We start from the raw sequence: 17,029 nt of genomic DNA on the forward strand, positions 1-17,029 counted from the left end.
GTATATGTCGATCTAAATTTAGTTTAGACCCCCCAAAAAACAAATCATCTGTGAGAGACCCCATAGCTCGCGAACGTCGAATTATTTTGTATGCGAGGAAAGATTTTGCCAGCATGCAATTGTAGACAAGTTCATGGAGTGTAATCATGGAATTATCATACAGAATTTTCAAAGTATTTTCGGTCCCAGTGATCCATCGGTACCACATCTCCCCTACGTAATTCTCTATATCAGTGCATTTCAACATTTTGAGCTCTATTCGCACTTTTTTTGTAAAATAAATTTCATTCACACAAACTAATCGAAAATTGTTATATAGAAAGGAGATGAAGATACGTAACAACATTTTGTTTAGATGTGTAACAAATCGGCTACTATTTAGCTTAAGCTATCAAGTGTATCATTAAAAAGTCAACTTTTTCGCTCGTTTTGCTTTCAACTATTTCACTAAAACCCCTCTCGGCCAAACAATGTTGTTGTGAATTTGTACAAGAATGTCTACCAGTGCTTGGATGGCAAAGGTCTTAAAATCTGTTCTGCACTCCTATCCAAAATACAGCGTAATTTTCGCGAGTGAAAAATGCTTGCAGGCAGAAATCGTTTTAGAGAGCTGACACAAAGGTCCCGGAGGCTCCAGTTTGTCGAAAGGATGAAAAACCCACATGTTTGTGTTAAGGCTATTGCCGTATATCTTGGAACATAAGGTGCAAAACGATCAAGGAGAGTATAGGCACATTAGAGCTCGCTACCTTGTGATACGTTGCTCCAACTTCTGTCTCGAGAGTTTATGAGAAGAGCAAATAAACTCACGATACTGTGTGTTCTACTCTTTAGCTCAAATTAACTTGAAAATTCATAATAGTTTTAATAACGGTAAAGCTGCTTTTAGATTACCACCAAAATCTGAGTTTTTGTGGCATCTCGCGACCCGATGCCTCACCCATGAAAAAGAATTCATTTTTAATATTACAGTTGTATGCTATGATTTTATGGGCATTTATGACATACAGAACGCGCACACCACAACACAGCTCCACAAAACATGTCTGACGCACGCGATTTCAAATTAGGACAAACTAAATTCCTCCGCGTATCGCAGCTGCACTATACTCAGATTGCAAGAACGGGACTATTCCGTGCCGACAACTGAGCATATCCAATCCATCTCGAAAGGTTCGGCCATCCAGCATCGGTCATTTTTAGACCGAGGTTTCGTCGCCGCGTATGATTTTGGCACCGCATTTTATCAGCGGTTTGTTCGCCAAAACTATATGTTTTCATGTTCCTCGACGCAGAAGGGGTTGGCCTCGAAATGAATGAGTCTCATAGGACTGAACTCGCTCGTTTCACACCCCTACACTAGTTCCTCCCAACGGTCTTCAACTATGTTTTCCAGAAAGAAAGAAACAGTTGGAGAATTCCTATCATGTATTCTCACGATAAAGTCATATTTTTTGCGTGTCTCGCTTATTGGCTACAGTACCCAACACATTGACCTTGGATATGTAAAAACTGTCGCAGGATTTTTTTGTAATAAATTCAATAAATAATACATACATATTAACAGATAACTCTGGCACCGTGTCAACCCTAAATTATACCCTGTGCGATCCATACTTTAATAATTCGTGAAGGGTTAAAATTTGCGGTACAGTAACTCGCAATTGTAAGTCTGTAATGATGGTATTTACTACTATCCTCGTGCCTCGCGCTAATCGAACAGTTATTACTAGGGCGATTGTTTTTACCTAGAAGAATGATTTTGACCTAATAAATCAAAATTTTGCCTTTTTTTGACTTAAACAAACTGAAATTTGACTAAATTTTGACCTAACGTATGAAAATTAGGTGTTTTCCCACTTGATGTTAAAATTGTACCTCTTATCTTCATTTCTAGTTGGAACTGGTTATCCTGACGATGTAGTTTGGCCTGAAAAAACGTTTTTGGCTTAGAAAGAGGCAATTTTTTACAAAAAAAAAACTAATATTTTTGACGAAATCTGGCCATATGGAGAATTTCAATAGCTACAATACGTATTAATGCATAACTTTTGTCTTGATCCGTTAATGTATTGTCTGCTGCACATTTGGCCCGCCGGTAAAAATAATACCCAATCCTGTGCTATATTGTGGTAAGTACTATCATCAGAGAGAGTGCCTTCGACATCATGGATAATAATGCAACAAATATAGCTAGCTGGCCGCCTTGTCGGTTTTCAAATATTGCAATATGTGGGTAAATATTCTAAACAGAATTATCATCTATTTGTATACAAATAATGCTGTGTACTGTTGTACATTTGGCATTAACATACACATTTCAAATGTCTTTTCACGTAACTCCATCTCGGTAGGCGGCGCAAAAACCTATTTTATCAAATAAATGTCACTCTACAAGCGTTCACTGTTCTATTCGACATGAGCCAGAAAATCTCTTTATGGGGAATTGTGCATATTCCTCAGCAGATCTTGAATGCACCAGTGGACTAATTTAGCTTTTAATGTACTCGAACATCAAATTGTAATTGTAATTGTACTCGAACATCAAAGCATAATTTCTGTAATTTCGAGTCTTCATTTTCAATCGTCTATATAGGCTACCTTTGCAGCTCGTGCCAATTTTTCACCTAACACTATTCCGTTATCTGATGTCTTCATGTATTGCACAGAATTATCAATTTGATTCCATTACTGAAGTCGTAAAAGTTTACGTCAATCTCGCCATTTTCCTTGGGGAAAAGGATACTACTCGGATTATGCGTGTATTCACCAGTTTTACTCTGGCGTAGCTCAAAGCGATGTATTTCTCCAACGGTCATAAAGCATGAAAATTATGCTTACGACTGTGAAGTCATAACGATTCAATGGATGTTTTTTAAACTTCTGCATAAATATGTTGCATAAGTCGCATTATATATATATAAGGGTGTGATATCACAGAATTCATGTCAACGTGGGATTTTCTGCTATTGCTATGATCACCTATCGATGTGTAGCCTACACATCATGAGCGAGGCAGTGCTCAACAAAATCAATTGTTGTTATAGATATGGGTCGACTGGACCATGAATTGAATATGTTGGTGTACATCATTGAATTCGGTTAATTAGATGCTGTATAAGTGAACAGCTTTTAGGATCACTTAATTTTATAAGACCATAATTGTGAATTTAAGCTTTACCTTCGCATAATAATCACATGATCTACAAAAGTCATATATGATCGTTACCTTCAGTTACCATCACTTGATCATAAGATCCGGATAAAACACGTCGGCTACATGATGAAAGACGTGGCTATTAGATCATGAAACAATCTCACTCAACATAATTGATCTCGCGTGAGTCATCGAACGGTACGTACCGCTGTTTGCTCCGTAAATTTTGCAAGATAACAGAGTAGCGCAAAGGACGAAATTGTTGAACAGCGAAAATTTATTGACATGTCCAGGATCATTTTCCAATAGTACGGCAGCAATCATTGTCGCTCGAATATGCATGATATTTGCTCAGAGTAGCCTACTAGTTTTGAAGTCCCCGCTAATTATTTCTGAACGTTCGCAAATGAAGCATACATTAAAAATAGGCCTACGCGGTGAATTTTTGCGATACTAAGATTCAGGTACTATTTTTCCCAGCAACTATATCAAGTGCGACTTGATTTCAGAATTGAGATCGTACCTAGTTTATATATCCATTGAAAATAGAGATGTATTAAGAATCTTTTTTTTTTACTTTTCCCTTTTCTAGCTTCACGTATGATTCAATCAGCAAGCAGCAAGTTACACCTAGGTCTGGGCAAAATCGAGTACCTGAGTGATTCGATTCTGAATCACGTAATACTCTTCGAGTCTAGTCGTGTATTCGAGTATATCAGTCCATCCTCAACATTACCGGACCACGACTGACCTATCGATCTCGCCTTCCATGACATGCCTCGCCTTTTTTTGCTACTTGCCTTTTTCTATACTATCTTCTTTACTTTTCATTCAGTGTGCATGCCTCCTCTTTACATCGCCTAGGCCAGAGGTCTCAAACTCAAATGTGTTCGCGGGCCAATTTCTAGTTTTTAATGGCGCCGCGGGCCGCAGCAAAAATAATAGGGGTTTTCAATGTATTTCCTTGTATAGGCCTTATTTTACGGGACCTTTGAAAACAGGCATAATGCACGCAACGCGAAATGTGATTTACTATCGTGAATTCACGCCTAGTACGAAAAATATCACATTTTCAAATGTTTGAATAAAATTGTTGTTGTACTTGGCATAGTCTGTCAAAATATCTAGTTGTAGTCACCATGCGAGAGTACAAATGCATCTCATGACATCGTAAAAGCTGTCGCGTTATAATTTGGCAGCTAGCAGACATTTGACGTGTCGCAATTATCGGTAGATTATAGAAAAGTTTAACATATTTTGATCTGATCGAAGCATTGGAGCGATACTTCCTAATCTGGGTTGCGGGCATACTCCTGATAACTTGACTATTTATCATTACCAAAGTAAAACCAAATCAGCGTTAGATTTACAGATCAATAACAACTGTCGACTGATTAATGTGTTATAGCAATATAAGTTTTTAGTCGCCGACGAATCCATTGGTGTTACAGCAATGGAGCGAAACACCGCTAATTTATACTCGCCACCTTCAATAGGCAATATATTACCATGGTTCAAGAGACCTAACATTACGCAGGAAATAACTAACTTCACATTAAGGAGGCGGGACAGAAATGCCAATGGTTGCCATACCGGCCTACTTTGATGGCTAAATACGCTCCACAGCGCAAGCGACGACCTTTTGATATATTACTATTTCAGTTTGTTCAGTTCATTTACTATAACATTTTGGTATTTGGTTGCGTCTGTGGTTGTACCAAGTCACGGCTTTCCGAGTCACATGTCCTTCTCTGATTGTAACGTTTCACCCGACTCAACTCGAGTCATCCTTATTTTATCACCCATTCAGTACGAGTTCGAGTAATTCTACAAAATGTCGCGCCCAAGTACAAATCACAAATTCACGAATTATCAATGGGTCAAGTCCTATCATCCTAAACAAGTAATGTGACGTGATCTTCCACCGCATGGTAACTTTTGGAGGTGATGTGACAGTGTAGGCTTACCATACGTCCTCTTTTAAGAGGATTTGTCCTCTTTTTTGACTTTTTTTAAAGTGTCCTCGGAGGACGCCCTTTTGTCCTCTTTTTTGAGATTTTGACCTCTTTTTTGAAAATTTACGTCAGATTTAGAGCAAATTGCGAGTGATATGCCGTAAATTAGCACAGAAGTGACGGTCCGGCGGATATTTCGGAGTGAAAAACGGTGAATTTAGCTCTGAGCGAAAAGATGACCTTTTTTTTGTATAATCTTCCACCCGGCAATGTGGAGAGAAAAACGGTATTTTGGGCTCTGAGCGGAAGTGATGACCTTTTTTTTTTTTTAGTCAAACCGATCACAAAGTGGGAAAAATTCACCGGTTTTTGAGAATTCTACTCCGGTTTTGCATCTTGCAAATTTCTGAAAAAGTGTCTCCTCTTTTTACATTTTCAAAATATGGTAAGCCTATGATAGTGAAGTTTGATGAGTAAAGTTTCAGGAATTTGGAGAAGTTTTAGAGCGAATTTCAAGTTCTCAAATCTTAAAAAAGATGTGTTGCAGTTGAATACTGTCGAATACTAAAAATCCAACATGCCGACGCGGGCCGCACAAAATGATCTGGCGGGCCGCGTATTTGAGACCTCTGGCCTAGGCCATGGTGGGTGCCTGATTCAATAGACTGATCCAAGTCGCTTCGACACTTTCCTATATTTTCATTGTATCGCATTTTGTGGTGTATTGAACCGATAAATTGCTAATAAACCAATGATGATGATGATCAATTATGACGTCACAACAAAATGTACTATGTGAAAGTTCAAACATGTACCTTTCATGTCACCACAATGAACAAAATGCCTGTTATCCATCGCATTTAATGAACACTTATTATGACGTCACAACAAAATGTACTATATGAAAGTTCAAACATGTGCCTTTCATGTCACCACAAAGAACAAAATGCCTGTTATCCATCGCATTTAATGATCACTTATTAGTTATTATGACGTCACAACGAAATGTACTATGTATCACTTATTAGTTATTATGACGTCACAACGAAATGTACTATGTGAAAGTTCAAACATGTGCCTTTCATGTAACCACAAAGAACAAAATGCCTGCTTTCCATCACATTAAGATACTTTGTGGTATTTTTCTACCATACCGATTTCAGTGAGATTATCATGACTTATGAAATGTGTTATTTCCAGTGTTATTCGTAGCTTTGCACTATGTCTCGTATGCTGCGACATGGCCATTCAAGGTTTCAAGGCTTCCTCAGTGAAAACTAGTACCGAATCTATAACTCTCGTGGATAAATTAACTTTCAGTTGCGAGGAGAGTAGTGTTATGGGAATCGTTTGGTACCGTCCAATCAGAGAGCGCCACATCATCCTAATTACCACGCCCCTTTTCATACCCTAAGGGTACATTTTGCAAAAGTCATTAAATTCCGAAACTTAATAATAACATGCTTTCGAGAGAAAAATAACATTCAGATTACACATAAATTTCGGAAACTATGATATCTATACAAGACTATATTCGCCAGATATTCTATTATGTGTATTTAGGACTTTGAATTTTCGCGGATAATATATGACCTCTCAGATAACACTCATCCATGTTGAACTAGGCGCGATTTTTATGATGATATATTAAAATTCTACGCACATTTCGCACGATCAACTTCGCATGATTGTATGTGTATTTAAGGCTATCTATGTTCACGAGAACACTAGAGAAATGACACTCATCAACGTTGAACTAGGCGTGGTTTATGGGAATACGATTTCTAAGGGTACACATTTAGATACTTTCCTCAGCAGAATCAATTTATGTGTATTTAAGACTATATATGATACACAAAACCTGTGTAAATATTTAGAAATGGCATCATCACTAATTAATTAATGTTCATTAATTTCGAATAAATAGCATAATATATCAGTAATAGCGTTAACGTCACAAACGCATCCAGCACGATCAGATGGTGTAAAACAACGCTTTCGCTCGATTCTTGTAGTCACCACCTTTCATAGGATTCAGTCCTTTTCATGTCACTAGAATAAGGGTGATTAAATCGACAATGAAACGCTGCCGGCGTCTTATAACGTAATAATGTAAGCTGCGTCGGGTGCTGCTATAATGTTAGGAGCGAATATTGTAGAAAGTCCACGTCTGGACGCCTGTAAGCAGGTGCGCATAGTAACGTAGTAATACGCATAACAGAATTCACGCAAAAGTCGATATTGCTTTGTGATGATTTTGATGTTGTTCCATACCGATGGGGAAGATAGCAAACCTAATTTCGTAACTAACTACATAATCCTTGGTAACGTAGTCAGACGCATAACGGAATTTACGCAAAATCGGTATTGCTCTGCGATAATTCGGATCACTATGTTTTGATAATGACTTGCTTCCGAGAAATAAATAACATTCATTATACGTTAGATGATACTTTTCCTTGATATTCTATTATGTGTATTAAGGGCTAATGCGACATCACTATGTTGGCGACAGGCCTGATTTGAACAGACTAATTTTGCGAATTAAACTTATGACCCACCACGGGCACTCAATGAAGAGCACCCTGGAGCACCACATAAATGCTCTACAATTGTTGACATATATTATACAATGGTCGATGTTTCCTGACAATTTTTCAAATCTGAACAACCCTAGTGGACACATACAAGCCCGGTACGAGTTACAAGCGTAAGATGATGAAATGAAATGTGTGATGAAATTTGATGTGTCCCATTGTCATAATGTCCTACACCTGTGAACCAATCTTCAAGTTACGCATTCAATGTCTAGCTCGGTAATTCCGTTATTAAAGTTGAGTACGCATAGGTACGTGCTACGCTCCCGCAAAAGTCGGTATGGAAATGCGTTAGTTTTAAAGTTGTTCAATCATGAAATGCGTAACAAAATTTGACATGGTGCATTGTCATAATGTCTTACAACTGCGTACCGAGTTTCAAGGTGGGGAGTCGATTATTAACATCGTAATTCCGTTATTAAAGTTGACTATGTATGGGTACGTGCTATGCTACGGAAAAACAAATTTAGCCAAAAGTCTGTATAGAACTGCGTTGGTTTTAAAGGTGTTACATCATGAAATGTCTGACGAAATTTGGTATGGTGCATTTTTATTATGTCCTACAACTGTGTGCGAACGTTCAAGGTGAGAATTTAATGTTTAGCATGCTAATTCTGTTATTAAAATTGACTATGTATGGGTATATGCATGTTCACGAAAAACAGATATGCGTAAAAGTCGGTATTCGACTGCGATAGTTTCAAAGGTGTTCCATCAGTAGATGTGTGATGAAATTTAGCATGGTGCATTGCCATAATCTCCTACAACTACGTATCAAGTTTCGAGTTGGGATTCAATGTTAAGCGTGGTAATTCCGTTATTAAAGTTGGCTATGTATGGGTACGTGCTATACGCTCCCGCAAAACAGATGTACGCAAAAAGTCGATGTAGAGCCGCGTTAGTTTTAAAGTTGTTCCATTATGAAATGCGTGAGGAAATTTGGTATGCTGCATAATCACAATGTCCTACAACTACGTACCAAGTTTCAAGGTGAGGAGTCACATATTAGCATGGTAATTATGTTATTAAAGCTGATTATGTATATGTACACGCTACCGAAAACAGATTTAGGCAAAAGTTGCTATAGAACTGCGTTAGTTTTGAAGTTGTTCCATCATGAAATGTGTGATGAAATTTGGTATGCTGCATAATCACAATGCCCTGGAGCTCATTTAAATACGTTTTTTTTTAATGTAGTTACACATTCTAGTTGTTTTGATGTAAGGAAAAAATCATTCGATAACTCGATACAACTAGTTAACAGGCGTTGATGTAACTTTCCTCATTTGTATGCATAGCCTACGCGAAATTGGTTACCGAATTTTTCGATTAGTTTATATTCCGTATTTTATCTAAAACTGAAACTGTTAAGTACTACTTAAAGTGTTATAAAATGTGAAAAAGTGTACAAGTAGAATTATTATTATGTCATGAATAAGTAGTTTACAAATTCATACGAATTTTCTTGTTATGTTCCGGGATAAAATGTAATTTTTCGCTCTTTTTTATTTTTTATTTTTTCAATAAAATTAGTATTCATTTTACAAAAAACGTCGTTTAAAGATAAAGTACTTGTACATTTCGTAGTGCTCAAGTATAAGTTTCTAAACCATTACCTTGACAAAATTTTCAGAATAGCAACTTTTGCGTAAAGTCTGTCTTGCATTTAGTTGCCGGCTTTGAAAGCAAGCAAAGTTTGTGGTATTTGCGCAACATCGAAATTTGTACACTTCACGGTTATCTTATGATGTCGAAAACATAAGTTAGTTAAAAGTATTTCGATTCATGGGTATGAATAATTTTTAAAAACCCAAATATGTCGCATCCAAACTTCGAAATTTTTTCGATTAGTTTTTTCGATTCTATCTACTTTAAAAGACTCAGTGTAGAAGTTTCGAAACTTGCATGAATTACAAGCTACATAATACAATTAGTTAACACGCGTTCATGTAACTTTCCTCATTTGTATGCATAGCCTATGCGAAATTGGTTACCGAACTTTTCGATTAGTTTATATTCCGAATTTTATTTAAGTACTACTAAAATTGTTACAAAATATGAAAAAGTATACAAGTAGAATTATTATGTCATGAATAAGTAGTTTACAAATTCATACGATTTTTCTTGTTGCGTTCCGGGATAAAATGTCATTTTTCGCTCTTTTTTATTTTTTTATTTTTTCAATAAAATTAGTATTCATTTTACAAAAAACGTCGTGTAAAGGTAAAGTACTTGTACATTTTGTAGTGCTCAAGTATAAGTTTTCAAACTATTAACTTGATAAAATTTTCAGAATAGAGACTTTTGCGTAAAGTCTGTCTTGCATTTAGTTGCCAGCTCTGAAAGCAAGCAAAAATTGTGGTATTTGCGCAACTTCGAAAATCGATAAAGTAGTCTAAAACCTAGTCACTTTTTACGTGGAGGGAGTACATAGCGAAGTCCTTGTACATTTTGGAGTACTCAAGTATAGGTTTGGGCTGCTTGCGCTATACTTAATGAATCATTCCTGTGTCATAAACACTCGAGTAGTTGGTGCGTGTAGACAAAAACCTACTTGAGTACATAATTTTTATTTTTCAATAAAATTAGTATTCATTTTACAAAAACGTCGTGTAAAGGTAAAGTACTTGTACATTTCGGAGTACTAAAGTATAGGTTTTGTCAGCTTATTATATGCTCAGTAGGGTGGTTCAAAAATAACCTTTTTTCCTGAATCTTGCAGGTTACTTGATTAAATCGTTAGGTAGCCTTAAAAAACGACGCACACCAAATTTGAATTCATTCCAACCAATATTCGCGGATTTCGTAGAGTTTGAAAATTTTGAATTTGCCTAAAAATGCAAAAAAAAAATTTTTTCAGATTTTCCTTCCAACCTTACGAAATTGTTGCGCTGTCTTCAAAAACGATGGAAAACAAATTTGACTCAATTCCAAGCTGCAGAAGCGGAGTTATTCAAGTTTTTTGATGATAAATCTGAGATGATCCACCAATCAAGGATAATCCCAGAAATATCAAAGAAAAACTGAAATAACTCCACTTCTACGGCTTCGAATTGAGTCAAATTTGTTTTGCATCGTTTTCGAAGACAGCGCAACAATTTCATGGGGTTGGCAGAAAAATTTGAAAAAAATTTTTTTTTGCATTTTTAGGCAAATTCAAAATTTTCAAACTCTACGAAATCCGCGAATATTGGTTGGAATGAATTCAAATTTGGTGTGCGTCGTTTTTTAAGGCTACCTAACGATTTAATCAAGTAACCTGCAAGATTCAGGAAAAAAGGTTATTTTTGAACCACCCTAATGCTCAGTATATTATATGTCAAGAATTGTGGAGCATTTATGTGGGTTTCCAGGGTGCTCTTCATTGAGTGTCCGTGTTGGGCGATAAGTTTAATTCGCAAAATTAGTGTGTTCAAATCAGGCCTGTCGCCAACATAGTGATGTCGCATTAGCCCTAAATACACATAATATGAAAATCAAAGAAAAGTATCGTCTAACGTATAATGAATGTTATTTATTTCTCGGAAGCAAGTTATTATCAAAACATAGTGGTCAAAATCATCGCAGAGCAATACCGATTTTGCGTAAATTCCGTTATGCGTCTGACTACGTTACTAGGGATTATGTAGTTAGTTAGGAAATTAGGAGTCCTATCTTCCCAATCGGTATGGAACAACATCAAAATCATAACAAAGCAATATCGACTTTTGCATGAATTCTGTTATGCGTTTTACTACGGTAGTATGCGCACCTGCTTACCGGTGTCCAGACGTGGACTTTCTACTATTTTCGCTCCTAACATTATAGCAGCACCCGACGCAGCTTACATTATTACGTTATAAGACGCCGACGGCGTTTCACTGTCGGTTTAATTACCCTTATTCTAGTGACATGAAAAGGGCTGAATCGTATGAAATGTGGTCAATACAAGAATCGAGCGAAAGCGCTGTTACACGCCGTCTTGCATCGGTCACGATTAGTTTTACTTTTCAACTAACTTGTTGTCTGTCGTTACATTCATTAGACTCGCTTACATGCGGCTAATTTGTCCCTATCATTATAACGTCGGGGATCGCGTACCTGCGGCGAAGGTGTTCGTTTAATTATAGCGACGAGAACCGGGTCCCTGCGGCTAGTCCGTTGGCATTTTAGTGCTGAGTTAAATACCCTTATACTCGACATGCAAACATTAATTTTTTTAATAAAATTAGTATTTATTTTACAAATTAGAATTTATGCGTCTTCGGCTATATTGCCGGTTAACATTATAGCCGCGCACAGAACTCTTTATTACGTTATTAGCTATTTAAATGGTACGAAATAGGAGAAAACTCGGTACGCTGGCGATTTTTTCAATATAGTTGAGAAATGATATAACGCACCTTTAGGGCTCTGCAATCTGTTCCATTATCATACGCTTGTAACTCGTCCCGGGCTTGTATGTGTCCACTAGGGTTGTTCAGATTTGAAAAATTGTCAGGAAACATCGACCATTGTATATTATATGTCAACAATTGTAGAGCATTTATGTGGGTGCTCCAGGGTGCTCTTCATTGAGTGCCCGTGGTGGGTGATAAGTTTAATTCGCAAAATTAGTCTGTTCAAATCAGGCCTGTCGCCAACATAGTGATGTCGCATTAGCCCTAAATACACATAATAGAATATCAAGGAAAAGTATCATCTAACGCAGGGGTTCTCAACCCGCGGCCCGCGGGCCGCATGCGGCCCGCCGACGATTATTTTGCGGCCCGCGACATCTTCCATTATGAACGCAATTGCTACTGGCACAGTATTGTTATGGAAGACCGATGTGTCATATTTGTCGAAGAACAGTTGTTGTAACGAAGCGTAGAAGCTTAAAATGATACCACGATAGTTTCTTCTGGAGTTATACATATCGCCTGATCTTAGGTAAAACGTTGCTAGCTTGGTGTCAAGCCCAGCAATCCATATTTCGAGGCATTGTTAAAATTGCCGACGACGTTACCGACGCATTGTTCAAAATTCTTAGAATATCGCTAAACCCAAGAATCTGCGAGAGAAGGTGTGACTGCTATAAAACTTCAACGTACTGTGCGAATATTCGCTGTTTCTGCAACTTAGCAGCAAGGCCAACACAACATCACCTGACAAATTTCGAAGCTACAGTTGTCTGATTCAATCGTCACCAGAAGAGTAGCAGCGCAGTCTCAGTCGATGTTTTATCGCGTGTTCTGAAACACGTTGCCACGTAGACTACTTCAGCCTCTAGGGTTGGACGAATCCACCGACTTCACACACATTGTATAGCTAATTATCCAGATGCGTTTTATCAGATTGGACATGGACATATTTCCAGAGTAAATGCTGATGGGGCAAACGTGCGAAGGGGACCAGTGAAAAACTTCAACTGGAGAAAGCTGACTTCTGTAACTATGTGTTGGGCTCCAGTAATGGAAAAATGAGATGGGTTGATTGGTTTGCTCAGAAATGACCCCGCACACCAGACTTCTTCTCGTATCACTGAGAGCTCAAAATGATAATGGCCTCTGTAACAAATAACGTAATCTGAACGTAATTTTATACTTGCTCGCTCACGCATTGAAACAGAGGTTTGATTCTATGGTGGAAAGGTTTGAAGGTGCATATACCGACTTGCAACGAATGCTATTCGCACGCTCCATTAAGGGATTTACTTGCGCGGCTGAAAGATAGATATTGTCACAAAAAAAAAAAACAGCAACTGCAAACTTACGAACGCTGTCCAATATTGCTTAGAATGCCTTAAAATGTACTAAATGTCCGTATAAGACTGGTAAATAGGCTACAGTAGCCTAAATTTAATAGTAGCCCACAAATACGTGGCGATGATGTTATGCGGCCCGCGGCGCCTTTTGTTGTTACAATGCGGCCCGTTATACGAGCGAAGTTGAGAACCCCTGATCTAACGTATAATGAATGTTATTTATTTCTCGGAAGCAAGTCATTATCAAAACATAGTGATCCGAATTATCGCAGAGCAATACCGATTTTGCGTAAATTCCGTTATGCGTCTGACTACGTTACCAAGGATTATGTAGTTAGTTACGAAATTAGGTTTGCTATCTTCCCAATCGGTATGGAACAACATCAAAATCATCACAAAGCAATATCGACTTTTGCGTGAATTCTGTTATGCGTATTACTACGTTACTATGCGCACCTGCTTACAGGCGTCCAGACGTGGACTTTCTACAATATTCGCTCCTAACATTATAGCAGCACCCGACGCAGCTTACAGTATTACGTTATAAGACGCCGGCGGCGTTTCATTGTCGATTTAATCACCCTTATTCTAGTGACATGAAAAGGACTGAATCCTATGAAAGGTGGTGACTACAAGAATCGAGCGAAAGCGTTGTTTCACACCATCTGGTCGTGCTGGATGCGTTCGTGACGTTAACGCTATTAATAAGAAATTAATGAACATTAATTAATTAGTGATGATGCCATTTCTAAATATTTACAGAGGTTTTGTGTATCATATATAGTCTTAAATACACATAAATTGATTCTGCTGAGGAAAGTATCTAAATGTGTACCCTTAGAAATCGTATTCCCATAAACCACGCCTAGTTCAACGTTGATGAGTGTCATTTCTCTAGTGTTTTCGTGAACATAGATAGCCTTAAATACACATACAATCATGCGAAGTTGATCGTGCGAAATGTGCGTAGAATTTTAATATATCATCATAAAAATCGCGCCTAGTTCAACATGGATGAGTGTTATCTGAGAGGTCATATATTATCCGCGAAAATTCAAAGTCCTAAATACACATAATAGAATATCTGGCGAATATAGTCTTGTATAGATATCATAGTTTCCGAAATTTGTGTATAATCTGAATGTTATTTTTCTCTGGAAAGCATGTTATTATTAAGTTTCGGAATTTAATGACTTTTGCAAAATGTACCCTTAGGGCAGGGGTTCTCAACTTCCCTTGTACAACGGGCCGCATTTTTACAAATAAAGACCCTGCGGGCCGCAGAATATTATTATCATGTATTTGCGGGCTTTTATTAAATTCAGACTACTATAGCCTATTTACCAGTCGTATACTGGCATTTAGTACGTTTTCATGCATTCAGGGGCATTAATGGACAGGGTTCGTAAGTTTACAGCGGCTGTTTTTTTGTGAGAATATGTATCTTCCAGCGGCGCAAGTAAATCCTCATATGGAGCCTGCATTGCATTCGTTTCCAAGTAAGGTAGGTATATGCACCCCCAAACCCTTCCAACAGAGAACTGAACTCCTTGTTTCAATGCGTGAGTGAGCAAGTAAGTATGAATTTACGGCCACTCTTTCGTTACAGAGGCCATTATCATGACTTTCAGCTCTCAGTGATATGAGAAGAAGTCTGTTGTTTGGGGTCATTTCTGAGCAAACCAATCCACCCTTCTCCTTTCCTTCCATGGCTGGTGGAACCCTGCACCAACAGTTACAGGAGTCAGCTTTGTAAATTTGTTGTTTTTCGCATTTCCTCTGCAAATATGTCTACTCTGATAAAATGCACCCAGATACTTAGCTGGAATCGGTGGATTCGTCCAATGCTAGGCTAAAGTAGTCTACGCGGCAACATGGTTCTGAAATGCGATAAAAGATCGACCGGCATTGCTGTTACTCTTCTAGTCACGGTTGAATCAGACAACTGTAGCTTCGAAATTTGTCAGGTCATGATGTCATCGCTGCTAAGTTCGGGAAACAGCGAATATTCGCACAGTATATTGAAGGCGTATTGAAATCACACCTTCTCTAGCAGATTTCTTTGGTTTAACGATATTCTGAGCACTTTTGAACAATGCGTCTGTAACGTCGCTGCCAATTTTTACAATGCCAGAAATATGGATTGCTGGGCTTGCCACCAAGCTTGCATCGTTTTTTCTAAGATCAGGCGATATGTGAAACTCCAGAAGAAACAGGCGTGGTACAGGCGTGGTATCATTTTAAGCTTCGACGCTTCGTTACGACAACTGTTTTTTGACAAATATGACACATCGGTTTTCCATTTATATCTGGGAAAGCAAATTCATTGCTCCACGCAGAGTTACAAACCCAGCTTTCGACGTTCTCGTTCCTAGTACTTATGTCTGCTCAAACCATTCAAGGTGTGTGACACACTTTTTAAAAGTGTTCTACGCAGCGGGATTCTCTTGAAGCAGAGTGCAGCCAAATACTGATTCAAAACAATATCAATCTACACTTCAGCATAGGCCTATATCATGATACCAGAACTCATCAAAGAATGAATAATCAAACGACACAGAAACAGTGCGATAAGAAAGCTAAGTAGCTAAATTAATGCAACAATTCTGTGCCAGCAGTAATTGCTTCCGTAATGAAAGATTTCGCGGGCCGCAAAAGAAACGTCTGCGGGTTGAGAACCCCTGCCTTAGGGTATGAAAAGGGGCGTGGTAATTAGGATGACGTGGCGCTCTCTGATTGGACGGTACCAAACGATTCCCATAACACTACTGAGGAGAGGTTTAATTTTAGTACTCGAAAAAAACGTTTTTTACTACACGACTCGAATCATTAAAATTAATACTCGATTCAAATTCGAGTACTCGAATCGTTGTGCCCACCCCTAGTTACATCTGATTGAACAAATGCGCATACATTGACCTCAATCAACGAGATATATGTAGGCGCAAGTCACCGAGCGATATCATTTGTTTGTTTCAGTTGATATCGCAACATTACGTGGTCGTTGGTGCATTGACATTGTTACATATTTACTATGTGACAACTTCAAACTTTGTAGCGTCGAATTTACGGCGATTCAAAATTCGTAACATAATACACCGAAGTGGATGCCGCGATTACGGAATGAAATGTTCTCGAATTATTTAAATGAGAAACCGTGCTGGGGGGATGGTTGCAGCACCGTAACTGCCGCACCCCAAACCCCCTAATTGGGTGGGTGGCGAGCTCGAAGGGAGCCCAAAATTATTTCGTGAATTAGCATAAATCATAGAGTATTTTTTGAAAATTTATGCAATTTTTTCAAAAATTTTTCGTGCTGCGTGCGAATGCAAGTAGCCATTTCTCTATTTTATTGGGTATTGGCCCATTACGGCGCCACGACCCACCAAGACATACAATCAAGTTTAGGCCATATAACATGCGACTCCAAGAAGTGTGCCAGAACGATCGGAAGCGAGAAAAGCTTGGCCGAAAAGGTCTATGCCCTTATACTGACCAAAGACTTCTTTATATAGGCAATACAAAATACATATAGGTTCTATTGTCCACAAGCGCCTAAATGACTGGCGCCGAATGTCCCTGTCTTTGCAATCTG

General features: G+C 38.2%; 2 protein-coding genes across 4 annotated transcripts in view; both read right to left on the bottom strand.

The window, feature by feature from the left end:
• Positions 1–17,029, bottom strand: part of LOC145436402 (uncharacterized) — a 493,503-nt gene that overhangs the window by 325,753 nt on the left and 150,721 nt on the right. The gene's annotated exons all lie outside the window — the stretch shown is intronic.
• LOC145436850 (cyclin-Y-like protein 1) overlaps positions 1–17,029 on the bottom strand; it is a 95,718-nt gene that overhangs the window by 41,834 nt on the left and 36,855 nt on the right. The gene's annotated exons all lie outside the window — the stretch shown is intronic.

The sequence above is a fragment of the Botryllus schlosseri genome, chromosome 1, assembly GCF_051294905.1.
Source record: "Botryllus schlosseri isolate E-star chromosome 1, Bs_hap1, whole genome shotgun sequence".
Lineage (NCBI taxonomy): Eukaryota > Metazoa > Chordata > Ascidiacea > Stolidobranchia > Styelidae > Botryllus > Botryllus schlosseri.